Genomic DNA, 24,837 nt, shown 5'->3' on the forward strand with positions numbered 1-24,837 from the left:
AGATAACTAAAACTAAACACAACAAACCAGAGAGTGCAATGGACAAGAATTGGAGTATTGTGAAGACATAACAGTTTTCGGCAAACGAGGGGGTCGTTTTTTTCCTGAGTACAATGGGCAGTTTTGCCACTATCTATAATGCTAAAATACTAAATGGCCAACCGCTTGGAAAGTAAAAGTCACACTTCGCCTATCGAACAACTTCCACGGGCGACAAAAATTTTATTTTCAGTATTCGATATGGTTATTGAGCCAATTTAAATGCTGCCATAATCTACTCATTGAAAGCCACAAACTTCTGTTAAAGGTTCGACACAATTATTTGAGTATTAAAGTCAGATAATGCACACTTGTCTCAAAGCAGTGTTGTTCACAGTGCACAATTTCCCCGGGCTCTGTTAGTCTAGTATTTTACTGTGAGAGAACTTACACTTCTGACAAACTTTACACACAATTTCAAACATTAATGACACATTTTCTCATTCACACATCTCACAAAATGAAGAAAGGAAAAAAAGTTTGTCACTTACTACAGTTCCGCTGTTCGTTTAGTAAAACTGCCACATAAGGTGTCGTGTATTGTTTTAATCTGTCATTTATTAACTACTAACGCCATTTGTAACACTTCTGCATGTGGTGTCATTTGTACCACTGAATGTGCGTGCTAAATTACATTATTGTACAAAAGATAGTTTGGGAGACACGACTTTTATACACAAGAGTTCAGTTCTCTAAAGAATCAGGTTGGAGGTTTCCCAGTCTCCGCTGAGTAACTTTTGCTTCAGCATGAAGAGTCACATTCGAGCCGCAGTCTACGTCGAGAGAACCATTATTGACAAATTACCCCAGCGGCACGTGGAGCAGACCAATATTCGCCAAACAGCTTGCAGCGCAGCTCCGTGGGTGACAGCTAGCTGTCACTCCCCGCAAAACTTAAAATGCACCACGAGGATGACGAAGCTCAGGACCCTGGATTTGTGTAACCACCTGACTTACCTAACAGGACATTAACATCTAAAATACAGGGTTCATAATATCTACCCGAACTATTTCTTGTACATCGCCACACAACTGCCATACCTTTGTACTGAGCCACGATGCAGAGACGTGCAGGAGTTCCAGCACATTCCTAAGGAAGGAGGAATGGTTGCAGCTGGGAGCTGAGGGTGAATTGCAGCCGATCCATCATCACCTATCGAGCACCCAGGAGTCAAATCCATCTTTAGTACCTTTGTATGTAGGCTCCTCGGATGACGATTCTATGCTTCATAACCTTTGTATCAGCACTTCAATCAACATCCTACAATTAATTAACGCCATGAAGGTACCAAACATACTTCACACTATATGGAGTCACTCTAAAAATCAAACCTCATGTGACTAAAAAGCTGTCTATAAAGTAAACTAACACCTAACACAAATTATGCAGTACACACACACACTAAAATTCACAAATGCATTTATTTGACAAAAAATATTTTCTGTAACAAGTATCTTGTATAACAGTAACACCGATTCTAATAATATTTTTGCATTGTACAAAATACCTGAAATATTTAAATTTTCTTTTTTAAGCTATAATAAATGGTCACATGTATTACTATTTAACAGTACTAAATTGAAATACTTAAGAAATTTATCTAAGTTATCTTCAAATTTAACTGAGATGTTAGTGAGTACAAAAATGTATTTAACATCTAATACAGTTTTATGATAATGAAATATGTACTATGAAGATTTTCTTTTTTGCAATAACAATTCGCTACCTTAATGTCAAGTGTATGTGATTCATCTATAAGATTTAAAATACTTGAATTATTTAACTCGTACAAGTGACTAAAGACAAGTAAACCTGCAGAAGATTTCTAATCGTCTGCACTAGGAAAAGTTATTTTAAAATTTCAATTACAAATATAATTTTAAAATACCAGCCTGGGGGTCAATGTGAAATAACGCCTCCCATGACTCGGTAGAAATAATTAGTTGTTTATGTCAAAGGAAAGATATATTTTGCGTTAACTGCAGCGATCGTGTAACGCTGCTTGTCTGAGTGTTAATGCCCAGCTTACTGTGATTGGAACGGCATTAACATCTCTGATAAGTTCTAGTGTCCAATTCCACTCGTTGGCTTTGAGCAATGACGTCATAAATAAGGCAAAGACGCTAAGTATACTCAATGTATGAAAGCAATGGATCATGCTCCCAAACAAACGAATGTAGCATGCGATAAAATTACAATCACATTCACGCAGTTATTTGCTTAGTCACGAATTATATAGAAGCGAACTGAAGATAACGAAAATAATTAAGAACAAGAATTAAAAACAAATTTTCATGTCTGGTCAGAAGTATTCTCATAACTTATGATACTAGAAAAGCACACAGAACCTTTAAATTGCGTTGCATTGAAGTGCATGGTAAAGGCATACTGTAACAAAATTGTGTTAATTTTATATTTATTGTTTAACCTAACGCGAGAAGCACAGGAAAATGGGAGTTTTGGGTGGGGAGAATCCAAAACGTAACAGAAAAATGGGAAGATTACATGAATGACAACACATAGATACAGTAGCATAAAATGTGGAGAAGCAACACACTAAATTCTAACAGAAAACAGAGTACATAATAAACGAATTTCCACAAAAAAATAAAGAACAGTGGAATCGATAACTAGAATTCACATATGTAGGTAAATTCCAGTTACAGATTCCAACTGCTCCACGATTCATATGTAATTTTTTTGCAGTTGTATAACACTGAAAAGTAATACCATTTCTACATTTGTAACTGCTTTCTAAAATTATTGTGGTGTATAACAAAACTTGGAATTGGTAACTAGAACTGGACTTCTACATAGGCCAATTATAGTTACTGATTCCAATGTTTTTAATCTTTTTTTACAGTAGTTCAGAAAACAATTACTAATGTAGAAACTATATTAGCCTACATTTTAGTGCACACACGTTCTGAAGAAACGATCGAATTAATAAAGCATCGAATGGCTAGATTTAGTAATTAGAATTGACCTATATAGGAGGTCAGTTCTAGTTGCCGATCCTAACTTTTGGATGGTTCATAATTTTGGAGATTTTTGCAGAAAACTTGTGCCCTGTGTTTTTCTAGGATTTCTAGATTTCTTATTTATCTCAGAACTACTACGAAAAACTAATAAATATTGTGAGTACAGTTTCCCAATTTTTCTCTTTTTCATAGTAATGAAGATAGTAATACCATATGTAGAAATTCTGTAACACTTTAGAGCACACACTTGTTGTTGAAATTATCTTTATAATGAACCGTGGAATGGTGGGACTCGGTAAGTAGCATTAACCTATATAGGTCAGTTCCAGTTAGGTTCACACTAATTCATAATATTATGAATTCACTATGTGCTATACTATACAGGATTTAAAAGTTCTCTGTGCTTTTCTTACTCACATAAATTACTACAATAATTTATTTCAGACATAAATATATCTCTCGTTTTCCATTCTTATTACTTTTCGTTACATTTTCTTCTTGTCAGTATAATTTATGGTCAAGTAATTAATCACATGAACTGTTTTTGTAATTTTATCGCATGCTACGTTCGTTTGTTTGCGAATATGACCTGTTGCTTTCAAAGACACTTGTGTCTACAGGGTGACAAGTCACTGTGGAACCGCGAGCGTTCGTCGATGCAGCCGACGACACGGAAAATGGCATGTTCGGCGAATAGCGGCTTGATGCTAGTAGCCTATGTGGTCTATTGTGTATGTGTCGTGTTTGTAGTTTTCGTTGTCGTCATGTGAAATCTTCGAGGTGTTGTCAAAGTGTGAAGGTTTTCTCCTTCTTGGACTGTGATAGCACCGTCAGAAATATGATGAATCCAGAAAAGAGATACACATGTTCTAGTGTGGAAAAAGCTATAGCTATAACAAGACTCTGAGGAAACACGTATCACAGGTACATCCAGGAAAGTTAAATGATATCGCTCCACAGTTAAAAGTGCTAAATGTTATAAATATTTGTGTAGTTTGTGTGGCAAACAGTTCAACCATGAGCGCAATGTAATGTGCCATGAAAGAAAGGAACATGGACTGGAAAATAGTTTTACGAAAGTGAAATGCCCATTGTGCGTTATTTCAGTTCTTTTGAAGAAAAACTATTATGATCACTTGTCAATGAAACATGCTGTGTCAAATGAATCTGATGAGACTGAATTTGCATCTTTCCAGGAATTCAGTGAGTGGAAGAAGCAGACTGAGAGAAAAACGTTGTCACTTTACGTCAAAAAGTGTGGGTCGTATCGTACTTCGGACAATGTCATTCGGCATTCCTTTGTATGCCATCATTCAGGACAATATGTATCTAAGAGTAAAGGTATTCGCCGCATGAAAATCCAAGGCACTAACAAAATAGGAGGTGTATGTCCTTTCAAGATGGAAGCAACCTAAGCTGGAGAGGGTAAATACAAAGGAAATACGTGGTTACTCATGTGGGTCATCAAAATGGTGTTAGACATTTAGATTTGACAGAAGAAGAAAGAAACACGTTAGCCATTGACATCGCAAACAAGGTACCATTGCAAGCGATACTCGACAACGTACGAGACACTTTATCTGATTCCATGGTAGAACATATCCATCTACTGACAAAAAAAGATTTATACAACATTGAGCAGTGTAATAATTTACGTTCCGAGGTCATGAGACATAAAGACCATGGCATCAGCATAGAAGCGTGGGTAATCCATGCTAGCGATAATCCGTGTGTTTTATTCTACAAACCACAAGATACAAGCAGCCAAAGTGATCCTTTCCTGAGAAGTGAAGACTTTCTCCTCATCATTATGAACAATGCTCAATGTGAAATTCTGATGAAGTACGGCAGTAACTATATTTGCATCGATGCAACTCAAGGAACTAATGGTTATGGTTTCGAGTTAATTACACTTATTATGCTTGACGACATGAGACAAGGTTTTCCTTGTGCTTTTCTTATATCAAACAGGACTGATCAAGATGTGCTGTCATTATTTTTTTAATGAAATAAATACCAAAGTAGGAAAACTACATCCTCAAGTGTTCATGTCAGATTTAGCTGAGTCTTATTACAATGCTTGGCTTTCACATATGGAAGAACCAGTGAGAAGACTTTATTGCTCGTGGCATATTGATAGGGCATGAAGGAAAAATATATGTATTAAAATCATATCAAAGGAAAGACAAGTTGAAACTTACAAATTAGTGAGGAGTTTAATGCAGGAAAGAGACATCATAACATTTGAGCATGTATTTCCTTTAGCTCTGGAACGCCTGGTTTCAGATCCTGTACCTCCAAAAACATTATGCTAAAAGCACCAGGTGCCAGGCATATTGTTACAGAGCCAACAGTGGAATCAATACAAACATGCATATAGAAAGGATGCATCGAAAAATGAAATACATATATTTGCGCGGTAAACATGTAAAACGACTTGACAAATCCATTCATGCATTAACGAGCTTCGTCAGGGGCAAATTACATGACAGGCTCATTATTCTGACCAAGGGAAAACTGACACTCAAACTCCAGGATATTCGCTCAAAGCGTGACTTAAGTTCTGAGGTGGTTCAGGAACGCACAGTTGAAGAAGGAAAAGGTTGGCTATTACCATCTACTTCTGAGGTGGGGGTGTCACTTATTTTGTACAGCAAAATATGCAAGACTGCAGCTGTAAATTGCTTTTGTATTGACTGTCAGGCCTGCATATATCAGTTTACATAGATTCGAGTGTCAGATGTAACATGTGTAAACATATTCACTCTGTCTGCCTGTACAAAAGACGACAGTCATCCAGTTCAGTGAACGTCAGTAATTTTCGTGATGTTAATGGTGACGAGGATATATTACATATTTATGAAGAAGGATAATCAATACCAAGTGAAAAAGAAAGTATATTGGTCGAACTCAGCAAAGGAAATATTGAATCTTCAGATTTAACTGAGGAGAAGGAGAAAATCTGCTGAAGTGATTGACACAATATCTTATTCAGGGCAACTGGAAGTGTGGTAGCGTTCTCGCTTCCTACGCCTGGGTTCGATTCCCGACGGGGTCAGGGATTTTCTCTGTCTCGTAATGACTGGTGTTGTGTGATGTCCTTAGGTTAGTTAGGTTTAAGTATTTCTAAGTTCTAGGGGACTGATGACCATCGATGTTAAAGTCCCATAGTGCTCAGAGCCATTTGAACCATTTTTTTCCCAAGAAATATCATAAAGGAATCGGCCCCTGCACTGCTTCATCAAAATATACAGCATCAGAGACAGTTGTTCTCTACAAAGAAGAGGAGGAAAATAGTGCACCATTTCTAGAAACCAAGTACAGCTGAGGCGCAAGACATTACTGTTTCTCTATCATAAACAGTCAATAGATATTGATGTTTATATAGTGAAAATTTACCTTACCTAATTCCTTTGTTTGTGACGTTTTTTTATATTTTGCAGTTCACGTTGTAATTATGCTCTTGCTATTAAACTTCAGCCGGTGGCATAAGAATGACCATCATGTCTTATTAAATATGAAGAAATTAATTTAAATCAGTGCTGTATGTAGGACTTTCTTATTTAAGTTTTATTTTCTGCTACATTCGTGATTAAAACAGTAATTAATACAGTAAGTAAAAAGTCTCGCTTGTCGGCCACAGTTGCGTGTGGTCTGCTACCTTCTGCATCTTCGGTTCTTTCCGTGAAAGGTCTCTCGGCTCCAGTGCCATAGTTGTTTGTCACTCTGTAGACTCAAGTTTCAAAGACTGCATCTATGTAACGTCTCTGCCTTAGGTATGACGTCACTGCTTAAAGCTGACTAGTGTCTATCGGACACTAGAATCAACCCAACATCACTGTTACTACAATAAATTACGATGTGCAACCGAGTTTATTTATTTATTTGTTTTATTATCCATCTTTAGGCATTAAAATGCAATTGATGTCGTCATTTGTGTACATATACAGTTTACATAACTAACAGAAATGGTGTAATATATTGTAGATCATTATTGTCTAATAAGATACAAAAATTTGTCCTTGATGCTGCACAGGGTATTTGCATTATATTTACAGGTATAAGTTTAATCTAAGTAAAACTATATTAGTACCCGTACTTAAGATCATCTTTTGTGCACATTACAAACTCTTCTATTATATAAAAAGCTTTTTCTCTAAGCCATGGCACTTTTAAACTCATTCAGTGACACATTATGTGCCTCTATTGGCAACATAGTTTTACTCCCACGTACCTGTAACTATCTTGAGTTTTCTTTAGTCTAGCAACTGGGATGTCAATTTGCTGTTTTATACATGTGTAATGGTGATGGATAGATTGTCGTAGTTTGTGACTGTGTTGGTTTTCTTTTGTGTGTATCTTACAACTTAGTATAAAGACGGCTGCAACTGTTAGTGTTTTTAGATTTTTGAAATATGGTGTACAAGATTCGTTATTTCTGACTCCATGGATGCATCTGACTGCCTTCTTTTGCCAAATGAAAACTTGTTTTGCTCCAGGTGAGTTTCCCCGTAACGAAGTGGCATATGTTAAATGGGTGTGGAAAAATGCATAGTATGCATTGAGTAATAAATTATCGCTAACACATGACCTTACCTTACCTAACAAATATGTCACACGTGCTACCTTAGTACAAATATAATCGGTATGACTCTTCCACGTTAATTTTGAGTCAAGATGGATCCCAAGTAGTTTAGTTAAGACACAATCAAGCTTATCACTCTTAACACACAAGCTAATGAGAATATTTACAGTTTTATCATGATTTATATGCAAGTCATTGAGTTGGAACCACTTGATGGCAGCTCTGAGATGAGCCTCACTTTCCTCGTTTAATTTTCCTAAATCTTTCCCTGTGGTAACAAAAGTTGTATCATCTGCATAGAGTGTGCATTTACATATATTATAAAAAGTAAAGGTCCAACCACAGAGCCTTGTGGTATGCTCTGCATGATATCCAAGACATTTGCACTCTCTATTCTTCTAGCGCTATTCTGTTAGCCTCTCGACCTATCAGATTCTATCTTGTCAGACATTTTAGCCCTAGTGAGCTCTATTTCTTAATTTTGTAATTATTATTTTTGTCTTATTGCGTATTATTCATCGCAATTACCGCGATATTATTATTTCCCACAATGATTTGCTATGCTGGTAAGCATTCTAATTTCTAAACAGGAAATATTAAACTTTATTAACGATAATTAGTTTTCGCCGTAAGTTGGCAAATTCCATTATGTTTTCTTTGCAGAAGATGTCTGCCATGATACTTGTAAATGTAAAATTAATTTTTCTAAATAATACCCTGAATTGTTGTAAAAAAAAGGATTTTCACAAAATTATTTAGTAGTTCGATTTCCAGAGTTTCAAATATACTATATTTCATCAATGGTCGACCCACTCTTCTGGACACCAATAAAAAAATACATTTCTTTGCAAAGTTTTACCCTGCTCTTTGAAAGCTAGCCATCATACAAACCAAAAACGATATATTTACCAATGTATGACTTCTTCCTGAACTTTTCTACAGAAACTACAGAATGTAAATCTCATGTTGCTAACCTAACTTATAAAAGTTACTATTTACTGTCAATAGAAGTCATCTCAGTTATAAAATATTCTCTCTATTTAACAAGATTTAACATTCTTTCAAGTAACCATTTTGCAACACTGTCGGTGATACTGTAATATTCTAACCTACTTTAGAGAGCACTATCATTCACATATTCACAGGCATTTGACATGTCACAGAAAATGCCAGTAGACTTTAATTCTTTATCTAATGAATTAAGTACATTCTCATCATACATGTAAATGGCTTTCTCTATATCTCAACCCTCAACGAACTCAAACTGTGATTTAAACACTATATTATTTACAGTCAGACGATTTAGAAGAGGCTTCAACCCAACCTTTCAACTATTTTTGGAAAAAAATGGCAGAAGTGAAATTGGTCAATAGTTTGATGGTGTCTCTTTATCCCCATGCTTGTAAAGAGGCTTAACTTCACTATATTTTAGCAAGTCTAGCAATTTTTCGCTGATAGGAGATTAATTATACTAATTACTTAACTCACATGAGCAGTCTTTGATTAACTTCGATGATATGTTACCATACTCACTAGAATACTTAGATTTTACGGATTTTATGATGGAAGGTACTTCTTTGAGAGACATGAGTGTCAATTCCATTTTACTGAAATTATTTTCAAAGCTTTGTCTCAGATGTACTGTTCACCGAACCCGATAACCCCAAGCTGTCAGTAATAGAAACAAAGTACTTGTTTAAGAGGTTTGCAACACTGCATTCACTTGTTACTAATGCCTCATTTATTTTTAGAGCTAACTATTCCTCTTCCATTTTGGCCTCTTCTGTCTCTGTCTTCCTGTATCTCATTCAGTTTTTATTTTGATGCCTAATGTAATTGTCTTTTGCTCATAATGAAGCTGTTTTGATTTCTGGATGACTTGCTTCAATATTAAGCTGTATTCTTCTAATTATTCAGTCTCATTTTTGTCCCTTATTATACCTTTCTTCCTTGTGTCATCCATGGTTTGTTTTTATGTTTGATTTGAATTACCTTTAGAGTGAAAACTTCATTAATGTATCATTTGTATTTTCAATTTGAGTCAGAAGTATTGTAAACGTCTATGCAATTCTTGTCTTTGAGCAATCTCCTAGAATTCTCAATTTTTGACTGATTTATTACCCTTCTGTACTCAGATTTAATACATTTTTATCTTGATAATTTTCAACTTTCATACAAGATGCTGCATGGTATGATCAGAAAGTCCATTTACTATTGGTTTTGTGATATGACTTTTTTCCCTAGATTTGTCATCAAAAATATTATCAATAGCAGTCTCACAGCATTTAGATACCCCAGTTGCAAAATTTACAGTAGGAATTAAATTGAATGACAGTGTTACTGATTGCAATAATTGTTCACTGACACATTAAAATCACCAGCAACCACTATTTCCTTGTTTTTTTACTGTGAGATAGGACAACAGAGCTACTAAATTTTTTATTAACAGTTTAAAGTTTCCTGAAGGTGCACTGTATATATTTACTATTATAAACGACTTGTTATGAAATACCATTTCTAATGCAGCTTCTAAGTGCTGGTCTGAGCAAAATTTATTAATATCAATATTCTTGAAAATCGAAACAGTTTCTTACAAATGTGGCAACTCCTTCTTTCTCCATATTTTCTCTACAGAAGTAAGAAACAAAAATGCATCCTGTAACATGTAACATATCTATACCAGTGGTCACATGATGTTCAGAGAGGCTGATTATATCTACTGGTTTGCTGAACTCTAATTCTTCAACATAAATAAGCAACTCATTAAGCTTACCCCTTATGATATTCTTATGCAATAAGGATAATTGTTGTTTTTTTTATTTTTGCACTGGCTGTATGACAACTGGCTGAATCTAATTTTTCTGTCAATTCTCTAGTTTCAATCAGAGGCTGCCTACATGAATTGTGTACATGAAAATTTGCTTTCTTGCTGCCAGTTTTATCACTGTGAATGTCATTTTCAGCCTGTCTCTGAACATCTTACCAATTGTGACAGTGCCGCCTCCCCCGCTCTGCTAAGTTATTTGCAATTAGCCCAGACAATTTTCCTTTCCCTTTCCCGTTGAGGTAGCTACATTTGCGGATATAGTCAGCAGGAACTTCACCGATACGAGACCCTATACCTGATCCACACTGCTGTTCCAACTCTACTCCTAAGAGAAGAGTTTAAATGAGGCCGGTCATGGCGCCTCAGAACAGATACAAGCCTGACACCAGTATGTCTCATTGCTGAAGCTGTCTTTATCAGGTCACTATCAACTGAATAATTAGGGTCCCTGTTTATGCTGTTGCCCACCCCACCGATTACTATCGTACTCTTTTCCTTCTTTGCAAAGTTAAGCTACGTCCTCTTATCACCTGACCAAGACTTACATTATGTTAAAAAAAACTTGTCACCTGGTAACCTGACCCTAGTTCATCCCGCAACATTTGGCCAACACCTCTACCATGTGAACTACCTAATGACAAAACATTATTGTTCTTCACAACTTTTTCTGACTTGTTGCTGAAAGCTCGTTGTGTCCTGTCTACTCATACATCTGCTTGCGGCTCTTCAGCTTCCAACTGTGACAAAAGATCAAGTCTGTTTTCCACATTCATAACAGTACTATATAAGATGGTCCATTCCCATTTCTTCTATAACCTGTTGTCACATCACATTGCTGTACAAAGTTACGCAAGCATTTGACAGTGGAAGTTAGGTTCACACTTCTTTTATTGTGATACTGGGTCTGTGTTTTGCCCATGGCTATCTGCACATATTTCAATTTTAATACCAGCAGTTGAATTTGAGCTACAAAATCTTATGTAATAGTGCAGCCAAAAATGTAGCCTCTATTTATTCTAAAGAAGGGTTCAGTCATAATATTGTGTTAAGCTGATAATGGTAGTTATTGCAGCAGTGCCTTCAGGGACCTAGGGGTAATTGCACTTGTTTTATTTGACACAATACATGGTACATAAATGTGAGTGCATTAAATGTGAACTGTAGAATTCACTACCAAAATACTAGAAGTAAAATTTTCGAGATTGGCTATGAATCCCTGAGTGTCTAAAATTTAGAATGGAGTTTTATATTCAAGTATCTGGTTGGTAGTCGACTTCAGGCTGCCAATTAATAATCTAGAGTCAAGCCACATCTACAATTTCACGAAAATACTAAATTTCAAACACACCTAAAGCCACAGTCTAACATAACAGTCGTGACACTCACTGCTGTAAAAGTGTTACCGTTTGACAGATGGAGCGACACTAGCGCTCCAAGCGGCGGGTAAGGTGAACGTCAGACCCGTCGTATGCATAATGTTTGTTTAGCATCCATTTCCTAGGTAATTTACGAAATATTTGAGTTATTTTCTTGCCTCCAAGGGTTTGTGTAGTATCAGAAGGCACACATGTCTCTAAAAATGATTCTAAAATAAGCGCAAGTATGGAGAAAAAACGTGAATCGAGTGGCAACCTACAACACATTTGTGAAGAAACACTTGTGACGTTGCATAGAACTGCAGCTTACCACGTTGATATCAAAAGAATATAAACACACAGATTCACACGTAAGAAGCACAGGCGTGTACCTCTACATGCAGAAGCGACCCACAGCTCATTTATCGTTCTGTATGCCTACTCTGTGTGTCACTGTCGTCGCCTGTTGCCACAAGTATGACCTGTTTCTGTGTCAGAGAACTATTTTACAGCTTTATATGGATTGTCGAATCTTTGTGGCAGTTTCCTCTTCATCGTCAGTTGAGGTGCCTTATTTGCGATGTCAAACAGTGTGGGTAGTGCGTTCCACACGAGTTTATTATTGTCTGCGTTCGTGAACTGGTTTTGTTCAAAATGCAGCGAACAAAACTTAATATAATTATACAGGTAAAAATGCCTCTTTTTCATCTGCTATTAACTAGCCATTTTCTTCTCTTAAAACGAAACATTACTCATTAATACGTATGTAGTTTGCAAATGAATCCTGACGATACAGTTTAGTATCATGATGGTATATACCTCTCATGATCCTTAGGAAATCTAAAAAAAAAGGACAGCTGTGGTGTCTTCTTCCTGTTGTTGCTGCAAGTTTTTGCACTACAAACGCTCCCGCTTGTGAAAACCATTGTAGAAATCAAAATAAACAACTACTATTCGCTTTCACGATCGCGCTGAACTCATAGTTTGAGTTACTGGCGGTTTGGGGCGCTGCTGGCACGGTAGGCAACAAAATCGAGGCAAAGTGTCGCGACTGTACTGTGCCTAAAACCGTAAAAAAATACCAGATGGCAAGAACTTCTGTCCTGTAACATGAAAGTGACAACACCTTTGCAGCGATTTATTGCATGCACGGATATTTTCGCCGGTGGAGGGCCTTTAAAGGTCAGTTTTAGTTTGCGATACAATTATTCTTCTCATTCAAAATTGCGTGTTGTTTGCATATTATTTTTATTTACAAGTTGTAAAAATGAGTTCCTTGCGCTAATTAAAAATTTATGTGATATCAATAAGGAGTAATCATAAGGTTCGTATGAGCAGTCGCCAGCTGGATTGTGCACATGTGTAGAGCTGAATTCGCGTATGAGCAGTGCCTTCCTCCCGCTTCTGGCTACTTGAAGCGTGCCTGTTTCCTGTATGGGCAGTAGGATCAAGTAGCCAGATGCTACCCGGAAAAATTTTCCTGGCGCGCCCAAGGTGCCAGATTCGCGCATGCGCTGAGCAATCTGAGTTATAGTGGGGGGAGGGGGTCCTTCCCCACGTGACCCATGTATATGTTTCGTGTCTTCGTTTACAGCTCTCATGTCAAATGAAATCAAAACAGATTTCTGTAGCCGGGAGCCATCAAGTGAATTAATATACAGTCTCATAACCATGAAAGACCAAAATAAGTTAGTAGTTTCAATTGATTTTATATTATTTCCACGTTATTAGCAATCAACCAATAATGTCTTAATGAAGCTGTTCTTATTTCAGTTTCCAGGAGTGTACGTACGAACATGCGTAAACATTGACTTGAATCTAAGTAGGCAAATTTGGTCAGTAGTTTTGAACTAAATATTTTGTTTCGGATATAATGACAGCTGTAGCAGAATTTTACAAATCGGCCTTCTATGAAACAGTGTTTTTCGATCAAAAGGCACTTGTCTAATACTTCCTCTAGGCCTGAAGTTATTTCTTAATTTGTGTTTACGTCTTAAATTTATAGAATGCCATTCTATGCTACATTTTAGACTGGCAGCATACCGTGTTTTATCGTTTTAACTTCCCACATAGCTTCATATTTATTCCTAGAGTAGAATATAAACTGTAAGTTGTACAGTTTCTTTGCCTCACAGACAACCATGTTAACTTTTTCACATTTTGAAATAGTCATGAAATTTATTGTCCTTTATTCTGGTGTAAGCTACACAAGGAACTCTCATTTTTTTTATTTTTGCATTAAATTTGTATTTCATCCTACTAGGTTTTGGCAGTGCTGTTTAGATGTAAACCCGTTGGAAATGCTGCATAACAATATTGAAGGGGACGAATTAAAAATAAAAAAAGTCTGTCAAAATCACCCCTTAGCAAAATTTTATGGTACTTCGAGCTGTGGAGTCTAATTTTGAAATGATATTTTGCCAAGAACTGCTTGCTTATTTGCATCCTTTATCTGTGTGGGATATTATAAAACAATTGCTCTAAGTACAAACACAGTCTAATATATACAGTCGCGACACTCAATGCTGTGAAAATTGTTACCATTTGACAGTTCAAGTGACACTAGCGCCCCTAGCGGACAGAAAGCTCGCCTTCCTCTGACGGCAGATGCGACATATAATTAATGTTTCTCTTTAATTCGTTTTGTACGTAATTTACTTGTGTCCTGTGACACTGTGGTTGCAGTTTATTCTTAAGATGGCCACTTTCCTCGTCAGGTAGTAATTTTGTGTGAAGTCTAATGATTTTCACGTTTTTACGTTTCATGTAATCTAAGCATTTCATCTTCAAAAGATGTCTGTGTTGCAGATTCCGTCGTTAGTGATTTTATATATGTCTCTCGTGTAGGAAGACTTGTGGTAGCTGCTTTTTCTGTGTGAGAAGACAGTTTTATCGTTTTTTGCAGTGACACATTCACGTTTCTATGGCAATTTTCTCTTCATCATCGCTAGTCGTGGCTTATTCGGCACGTCGGATAATGTATGTACTGCATTCCATACCAATCTCGTCTTTTCCGCGCTCATGAACTTCACGTTTTTGTGCAAATAAAGGACATCTTTTTGCAGCAGGTCCTGCCTTCTACTATTTATTAACCATTTATTGCTCCTAAAAAAGAAAAACAAATTCAGTATTTCAATACAGTTTAGAAAAAAATCGTAAATAAAGAGCGCTCTAATGTGATGTTTCTTACCTCTCAAGGTCCTTAGGAAACCTGAAGGATGACATATGTGGCGTCTTCTTCCTATTATTACTGGAACTGATTGCGCTACATATGCTGCCTTTCGTAATAACTGTGTTAAAAATGAATATAAATGATACTGTTTACATTTACTGTATACCGTATTTAGCAGCGCAGCTTCTCCACCGCTTGGGGCGCTGTTCTCCCGGTGTATAACAAAAATCAGCGAGTGTGTCGCGACTGTATATATTAGACTGTGGTACAACTCAGTATGTCCTCTCGACAACATGCCGCAGGGCTGCACATGGTCCACCAAACATACGACGAAAAGCGTATGAGCAGTGCAAGCATCAAGCACAGGCTGCCTGCGTCATCATAGCTGCGCGTGCGCAGTACAACCTGTTGTCTAGCGCTCTCTGGTAACTACTCAAACGAGCTACAGAAACACCTGCGCCCACGGGACGCCGAGGAACTGGCTTTGCGCGCTGTTCTTTAAACGAGGCCGTTCGACTGTCGATACTTTGTGTGGCTAACTCGTTACAGTTCTTCACTGTTGTGTGTTCTAGGCCTATGTTTATAATGGCAGAGTCCGACGCATGTTTTGTGTGCGGTAAGGCACTTCAGCTTCGAAAAACTTTATACTCGCAAGTTAGGAAAATGCACGATGTAGAGTCAAATACAGAAGGTGCCCACAAGACGACTGCAGCTAGTTTGAGAGCACATGTGGAGAAAAAGCACATGGTTCGAACTGTGGATGAAATGTTTGTATTCCAGTCAATGGACTAGATAATAAGTTTTTACTATTCAATAGTAGGAATGTTTCTGGTAAAACTATAGCATTTCGTTCTTTGTTCATTCAGTAATCTGGTACAATGTTGTACTGCAAAATTTCTTTCAGTTCACATGAAAGGACTATTTGTATTAACGGCCTAGTCTTAGAAGACATTAAAGTCACAATCATTGTAATCCACAATGAGTAACTAATAAACCTTATTTTTACAGTCCATAAATTGTGTAGAAACTGTTCTTTTTCGTATCGCTCAATTCATGGAACCCGATTGGAATTCAGTTTCATGTGTAACAGATTTCTCTTAGCAAAAGAAACAATTTAGACATACCGGGAAAGAGTGGGCAAATTCTGAAGCTGTGGGAAGAAATTGCTGTCACTTGTTAACTCTCGCTCCAAGAAAGAAGGTCAACGCTGTGCCGGCAACGACAAGGTGCCAGTTCCAAGCAGAGCTTCGGTCCAAAAAGTGTCCTTGGTAAACCAACCCTGGCTGAAAAGTCAAACGTTGCTGGTGCTTTGGTGCAACCTGACAGTGGAGTGTTGAGTGTACATGTTGGCTTTGATCACACAAACTCCAAGAATTAAATTTATTTGTCCTACAGTTGTGTGTGCATGTTTGTGTATCATGGTTTACAGGCCTACTGGGGAAACTCGCCATGTAACAAAATGAGTAACGCCTCATACTCGGTACCTGAGGGTGATGTGGAAATCCGAGTGTACTTAATAAAGAAAATGTCACTGTCTGTGTGTTTCTTCTGACTCATTTATCCTATTGCATATAGTTAACAAAATGTAACTGAAATATCTACTAAATTATAACATTAATTTTACTATGTACATAGTCATTTCAAATGGTTTTGCCATTTTTCACCAGAATCCTACAGTATGAATGTTTTCCAGTTGACAACTGAATGAAGTTAAAAAGCAAAATTTGCTTGGACAAGCTGAAAATTGTTTATTCAGTTCCAGTTATTATTTTTTATATTAAAACAGTCCCTGAGAATCTATTTTGCTGACTTGCTATCTTGGCCTTTGGTGACAATACTACAATTGATGTGTTAACAGCTTTTCGGGTCTTTGGGCATGAAGTATATGCATCTAGAAATCTTGTTTAAAAAGTGCAGCCAAAATTCTAATGTCTGTCTGAGCAATTTTCCTTTAATGGAATGTTTTTGCCCAATAATTCAGTTAATGTCTGGTAATTACTTAATATGGTAAGTGCTGTGAGGGCAACACCAGCCATGGCAGAGCCGTCTGCCATGGCTGCTGGCAACTTTGTGACATTTAAGGGATAATATATAAAAGTGGGCTGTGCAAGAGGTTCAAACTAGTTTTCTTTGGTTAAAGCAATTAAAATCAAACTTGTGAAGCATGTTAAAAATCACATACTCATCACCATAAATTAAATGTTTACATTGAAATGGTTCTGACATGTGCATAATGTATGGAAATGTTATATTTTCTTGAAACCTTAAGAACCAAACCTGTCGGTTGAATAAACATATGAGTAAACCCATCACAATGGCACTATGTCATGAATCAATTAGCTGTAGTTACAGGATAAGTAAACATGTACAGAAAACTTTTCTTATAAATTGTATTATAAAGCTCACAAAGGTTATAGAAAAGATGGACAACAAGATAAACTTGTGTAGGCATCATTGTAAATACATTTTAAGTTCAAGAAAGCTGAATAGGGTAATAATCTTAAGATGTCTTAAATTGCATGACACATATCACCAATCAGGTATTTTCTGTTGGAGAAATAGTCTTATTTTTCAGAATTTTTCATTTGTTCTTGTGAAAAACCTTGTACCAAACAGCTGCTTTTCTGTGATCAAGCCATTATTACGTGCATGTAGTTTTGGTGACCCAATGGCAGTCATCTTAAGGCTGTATGCAAACCACCAGATAAACATGTCTACATAGTTGGTCTGCATTGTGCAGTTCCCAGCAGTTTATTATTAGATTCTGTGAAAGTGTCCTTCAGTTCCATGTGGATGCCTCTGACATAAAAGTATTATGATAATTTTATTAAACGCTTTCCTGCTGTGTTGACCTGTATCAATGGTGACAAGAAAATTTTTACTGGATCGGGATTTGAACCCGGCTCTCCTGCTCTCAAGGCAGCTGCACTGGCTACTTCACTACCCAGACACAGTGCCCATCACAACCATGTGGATTACCTCAGCAAGTCTCCTAGCTGACCAAAAACTCCACATGTCACTACTACTGCAGGAGTACCGTCACTACAGCAGTCCATCTCACTCACCGTATCCACGAGATATTCTTGCAAATGGCTCTCACTGTATGAGTGCATCTGAACTGAAGAAAGTTCCCCCGATGCCAAGCTAAGCTATGTATAGATACAATTGTATGCACGGTGACTGCTCTTTCGGCTGTCTGAAAGAATGTATAGCGTGCATATAATTGTAGAAATATAACTAGTTGTCTTACGACTGAGGTGTCCACGTCAGTCTGAAGAAGTCTGTGGAATCTAGTAAACAAACTGGTGGCACCTGCATAATGCCGACCAACTATGTGATGTATTTATCTGGTGGTTTATGAATAGCCTTAAGATTAATGGGATTTGATCTAAAAATTACCAACACATTTTTCAAACATAAAGACATTCATAAATATACTTGGCAAAAGAACACCAAAGAACTTCGTTCTATAATAGATTATATTGTCATTAGGCAAACAAGTAGTTTCAAAGCAGTAGATTTCAGATCTTTTAGAGGAGCCCAGTATGGATCAGACCACTATCTAGTTAAAATGAAGTTTTCCTGGCCATGGAAGAATGCAAGGAGTGGTACAAGTAACATAAATAAAACGAACCAGACTGAGAAAGATGAAAATTTGCCTTTTAATATTGACAGCCTACAAGACGAAAGTATCAAAACACTCTTTGCGGCCAGGATGGAAAGGAAACTGGTTGAATCATTTGAAGGAAGTACAGAGGAAATATATAACTATATAAAAGCTAATGTGAAAATGATAGCAACAGAGGTGTTGGGTAAAAAAAAATAGCAACCACGACCGTGCAGCAGAGTGGTGGTCAGAGGAATTAGAGGTCCTCGTTAGAGAAGAACGAAATGCGTTCCTTCAGTGGTTGAATGATAAATCAGGAGAAACAAGATCAATATACAAGGAAAAGAAGAGTGAAGTGATGAAAAAAATAAGGATGGCAAAAAATGAAGCATGGGAAAGAACATGTGCCAAGGTGAATAGCAAATTAGGATTTGGGAGAGCAAAAGAAGCATGGTCAGTATTGAAAGGGCTTCGACAGGATACAAAAAGCAAAACTAATCTCCAACTGATAACACAAAAGGAATGGGAAGAGTATTTCCGAAAATTATTAAATGAGGACAGAGAAGAATATCTAGAAGAAGGAACAGGGGAAGATAAAGGATATGAAGATGATGAGATCCAGATTTTAGAAAGTGAAGTACTTCAGGCGTTGAGAACAGGAAAGAATGGTAAATCACCAGGACCAGGCAATATCAATCTGGAATGTCTGAAATATGGTGGTGACAAAATTGTGAAACTGATAACACAGCTCTTCAACAAAATGATACATGGAGAGTCAATACCCAACGAGATGAAGCTATGTTACATTAATACAATATTTAAGAAAGGGGATCGCAAAATTTGTTCAAACTATCGAGGAACATTAATGAGAATTTTTGCGAAAGTAATTAAAAACAAACTGGAAAAAGATTTTAGAACCCAAGAAGAACAATGTGGATTCACGGCTGGGAGATCATGTGTAGACCATATTTTCACATAACGACAGACTTTGGAGAAACATAGGGAAAAATCAAAAAATATAGGATTAATTTTCATAGATGTAGAAAAAGCGTATGATACTGTTCCAAGAAAATTAGTTTGGAGAGCACTATGTATGGCAAACATAAACCCTTCGTTGATTAAAATAATACAACAGATGTATAAAGACAACATTTGCCAAGTGAAAGTTGGTAATAAACTTTCACAGAAATTTAGAACAAGCAAAGGCCTTTTACAGGGCTGTCCCGTATCACCATCATTCTTTAAAATCTATATAGATATTAGCCTTAGAACATGGTCTCGTAAACGTAATAGTATGGGATTAGAAATAATAGATGGAGTTTACCTACATCATTTATTATTTGCTGATGACCAAGTAGTCGTAGCACAAGATGGGGAGGATGCTAACTATATGTACATCAACTAGCAGCAGCATACAAAACTTGGGGTTTGAAGATTAATTACCAAAAAACAGAATATGTGACTAATGATTCAGATGAGCTATACATTGAAGGAAAGAAAATCAAAAAGATAAACACTTTCTGTTATTTGGGATCCATTTTAGAAATCGAGGGAAAATCAGAATCAGAAATGAATAAAAGAATCAGTAGCGGATGGAGGGTCATTGGGATGCTTCACTCAGCAGCAGGAATGTAATGAGCAGAACTAAAAAATTAATATACAAATCCATATTAGAGAGTGTGGTTCTGTATGGAACGGAGACCTGGACAATTAACATGAATCACATTAAAAAATTACAAGCTGTAGAGATGGACTTTTGGAGAAGATCGGCAAGAATCTCCAAGATAGAAAAGATAAGGAACACCGTAGTAATAAGGAGAATGGAAATAAAAGAAAGAATATATGACGCAATGGATAGGAAGAAATTACAGTGGTACGGGCATGTACGACAGATGGAGAAAACCAGAATACCAAAATTGATACTGGAGTTGGAACCGGAGGGGAGAAGAAGAAGAGGACGCCCTATGACCACCTTGTAACCTCGCCACAAAATAAAATAATATGAATAATATTCTCATTTAGTGTAACCTCAAAACACAAAAATTCCTAAACCTCTCAACAGTAAAAAAATATTATTTGTCGTTCACATTCAGTATAACCTACCAACAGGAAAATTGCATAATGTATCAATAATAAAATGTGACTAATCTCTCAATAAAAAAAAATGTGGGTCACTTATAACCTTTCAATAATTGACAGTCAATTTAATCTGGTAAATTTTGGACGTCAGCAATGCTGCGTCATGACCCTGATACATCATTCTGAATAAACTGAAAAATCTTACCTTAATTAGATCGCCGGATAACGCGTATATATCTGCTCCTATAAGAAATTTTCCTGGCGCAGCTAAGTGCAATACTGGCCGATAGATTTGTCTTATATAAAAGAAAAGAACTGATTTTTCTTTTCAATAATCGGGATGGCCAAGGATTGGAGAAATTAGTGAATTCTTTAAATTGAGATGAATGTCAAAAGCTACTTTTTATGAGAAAGATTATTATTAACAGATTTTTTTAAAAACATTTACATGGGACTTGATGTAACAATACTATATATGCGCGACGTTGCTTTTACCTCATCCTACATCGCTCAGGCTCCGCCATCGCTGCACACGACCGGCGCAGCCAACACGATACACCAGACACGACTGATCGCTAGCAACAACTTACTGCTACTAACACACAGTTCTTACTGCAGTCAATACTGCTCTTTGGTCTCAGATTCTCTTCTAGCTTACATATCACAGGCAGCGCGTGAGCAATACATCGAAATTACATCAGCTCGAGTGCGCTAGCAACAAATTCTTTAATTATGGACCTGTTACATAACCCTCCACTGGGGGCAAAAATTTGGCAGCGATGGAGAGTCAACTGGACTTGCCATGAGCAACAAATTTTTCTATAATCTATTTAGCTACTTTGTCTACAATCACAGAGTATATACATCATTGATAAGTGCAGAACATATTAAGAAATTAAATAGAGTGCACATGCACTGAGTACAAAACATATTCAGAAATGGCAAAGTATATACGCAATGAGTACAAAATATATTAACAAATGACATAAAGTGCACACGTACTGCATAAGTGTTTAGCATTTTTACATGAACTGATCACATTAACAAATGAAATAAAGTGCACACACACTATAAAAGTTTTTTAGCATTTTACAAGTATTTAAACAAATTGAGAAATGAAATAAAGTGCACACTCACTGTATAAGTCTTTAGCATTTTTACATGAACCGATCACATTAACAAATGAAATAAAGTGCACACGCATCATAAAAGTTTTTAACATTTTGTAAGTGCTGAATTCATTAAGAAAAGAAATAAAGTGCACACGCACGATAAAACTTTGTAGCATTTTGTAACTACTGAATTCATTAAGAAAAGAAATAAAATGCACACGCACTATAAAAGTTTTTAGCATTTTGTAACTACTGAATTCATTAAGAAAAGAAATAAAGTGCACATGCACTATATATGTCTTTACCATTTTACAAGAATTTAAATGCACTGTATAAGGCTTTACTATTTTACAGGAACTAGGAAAGGAATGGGAAGGATTGCATCATGGTTGTAGCACAGTAGGTTGCACGTAGCTGCACTGAAAGTCCATATCTTTCTATAGAAGCACAACACCAAGTGAGACAATCTGAAGTTCTCTTCCCTGAAGTATTTATCAGTGTAGCCAGGAAACTGAAATGTTGTATTAATATTCAATGTTATCATTTTGGTAGTACATTAGGTACACCAAACAGTAGGACCATAATAACATCTCCAGCGTTCAAGGTGGTGGACAGCTTGATACGTCAACACCATATTCTTGTAGAATCCATACTCTTACAGCAACGTAGAATTAGTGCAAAAACCAATATAGTGCTTCATGATCATGAGGATGGACAGGACAAACGGATATTGAAGTAATTGCTGGTAATTAGGTCAGAAGGTGAAGGACATTAACTCTTATACTAGTCATCATAGAATTACACTAGTGTATCAACCGATATGAACAAGTATTGGCACTCATTGGCTAGTTACTAAAGATGTAGTAAGTATTGAGTATTACAAAACACTATTCATAACTCATCTGATTGAATCAGTGGCATTCATTGGCCAGTTACTAAACATGTAGCAAGTATTGAGTATTACAAAACACTATTCATAACTCATCTGACTGAATCAGTGGCATTCATTGGCCAGTTACGAAGTACTCATATAGTGTTACAAAACATTATTCAGTGTTATTCACAAGTCATCATTTAAAACAGGAGCTATTGAATGTAGCATAAAGCTACTGGTGTTTATGTATGATATCAGGTAAGTGACATGAGACATATTTAAAATGTTAGACATCAGAACTATTACTCAAGGTCGGTAGTCCAATAATACATAGACATAATGGAATCAATACACAGAAAATTTGCATTATCTTTAGGACTAAAAATATATCTTAAACTGGTAGCATTATTTAGTTGTATACTGGTAATAGTTGGGACTCGTATTTTTTTTTTTTTTTGGCAATTCACTGCACTGGGATCGATAATTAATTGCTGGGGCATGAAAATATTTGCTTTTGACTTATTGCTGGAAATAAGTATTATTAACGTCATTCGTCATGAGTCAGCTGTGATCACATTCATAAATGATAGACACAACTGGGTAAAAAAATGCAAGTACTAGAACAGGTTTAATAACTAACTACTTATAGCATATTATGTCACGAAAAGCTTCTCCTGGAAAAAATACAAAATGGATTATTGAGGTGAAAGAAGAAATGAATATTATGCTGAAAAATAGTGAACTTCGAATTAACAGGTAATGAAACGTGTACTTAATATGTATGTACTCTAGCTGTCTTTTGCAAAACATTCAGTCATTATACTATGCGACATAAGACATACTGTCAAAACGAACTGCAACAAATACTTAAATAACTACATAGCATTTCTTAACTAACAGTAAATATATAAACTACATAATTATCATCATCTGCAAAGAAAAACTTCATTATTCATATTAGCATATTCTTCATATAACTATTCATCATCATTTATTATCATCTGCAAGAAATAGACACTTCATTATGCATATTCATATTACCATTTATTTCATACAACTATTCATTATCATTTATCACTTCATATCGTATAGAGTTTCTTACTTCTAGCATATTTCATCAGTAAAATTAACATCTGTAGTTCTGTCTGAGAGTCTGCATCAATCGCCTTGTATTCTGAAAGAAAAATAATTAGTCAAGACTGCTATCATACGATGTGTATAGTATATTCTGGTTAATGCTTGTTAATTCTGATCCATTTACTCTTCATGACAATATATTGCATTTTCTTTCCTTCATTCTGATAGTAAAATGTCCATTTCATTGTAAACCACTGTGGTCGTTTAATTCATTTCTTTTACATGGTATTGCTTTCTGAAAAATGATGAATATGGATTAATATCTTGCATTTAATTCATATACCCATTAAATAAAAACTTGTTTCTAGTAATATAATTAAGCATACAGCATAGCATGACAGAAAACATATTAGGTCAAAAACATAGACAGGTTTCAAGTGCAAAAAATGTACACACAGTATCATAATGTAGTAGCAAAAAATGTAAAATAGTCAAGATGTTGAGATATCTTAATGCAAAATGTCAATGTCAACTGGTGTTTGTTACATCTGAAATATTTCATAGTGCATACAGACAAAAATTCTACTTTCGATAGGAAACAATCATACATACACAAAATCGAAAATGTGCATGGTCTGATATATAACAACAAGAAAAGCGACCTGCTAACCTTACCTTGCCGGGCACTTGCCAGGAAAAAATATGATAATTATCAGTAAGTGTTCATATCAATAACCGGAAAAGGCATTGCAATGTGATAAATCATAAAGTATGTTCATTCAATAAAGGGTTTAATATTGGAGACATGGTGATTGCCTTTGCTTTTTCTAGTTCTCAAAGTTTTAACATGTACCACATTGAGATGAGGAATGCTGCGAATTCTATGTGGACCTGCGTATAGAAGTTCAAATTTACTGCATCTACTCTTTCCTCTGTTGGATAAATAGTGTGTGCGTACTAATATCTTCTGTCCTATGTGAAAGTCACGGCGTGTACAAACCTGTTTTTGCTTTTTTCTCCGGCGCTTTGCGGCACGTTTGATGTTGTTGAGCGCAATCTCAATTATTTCATGGTGGCGCAGTCGACGAGATGTAGGAAAGGATACTAATTCTTTGATTTTGTTAGGTG

This window comes from Schistocerca gregaria, chromosome 11 (assembly GCF_023897955.1).
Source record: "Schistocerca gregaria isolate iqSchGreg1 chromosome 11, iqSchGreg1.2, whole genome shotgun sequence".
Classification (NCBI taxonomy): Eukaryota; Metazoa; Arthropoda; class Insecta; order Orthoptera; family Acrididae; genus Schistocerca; species Schistocerca gregaria.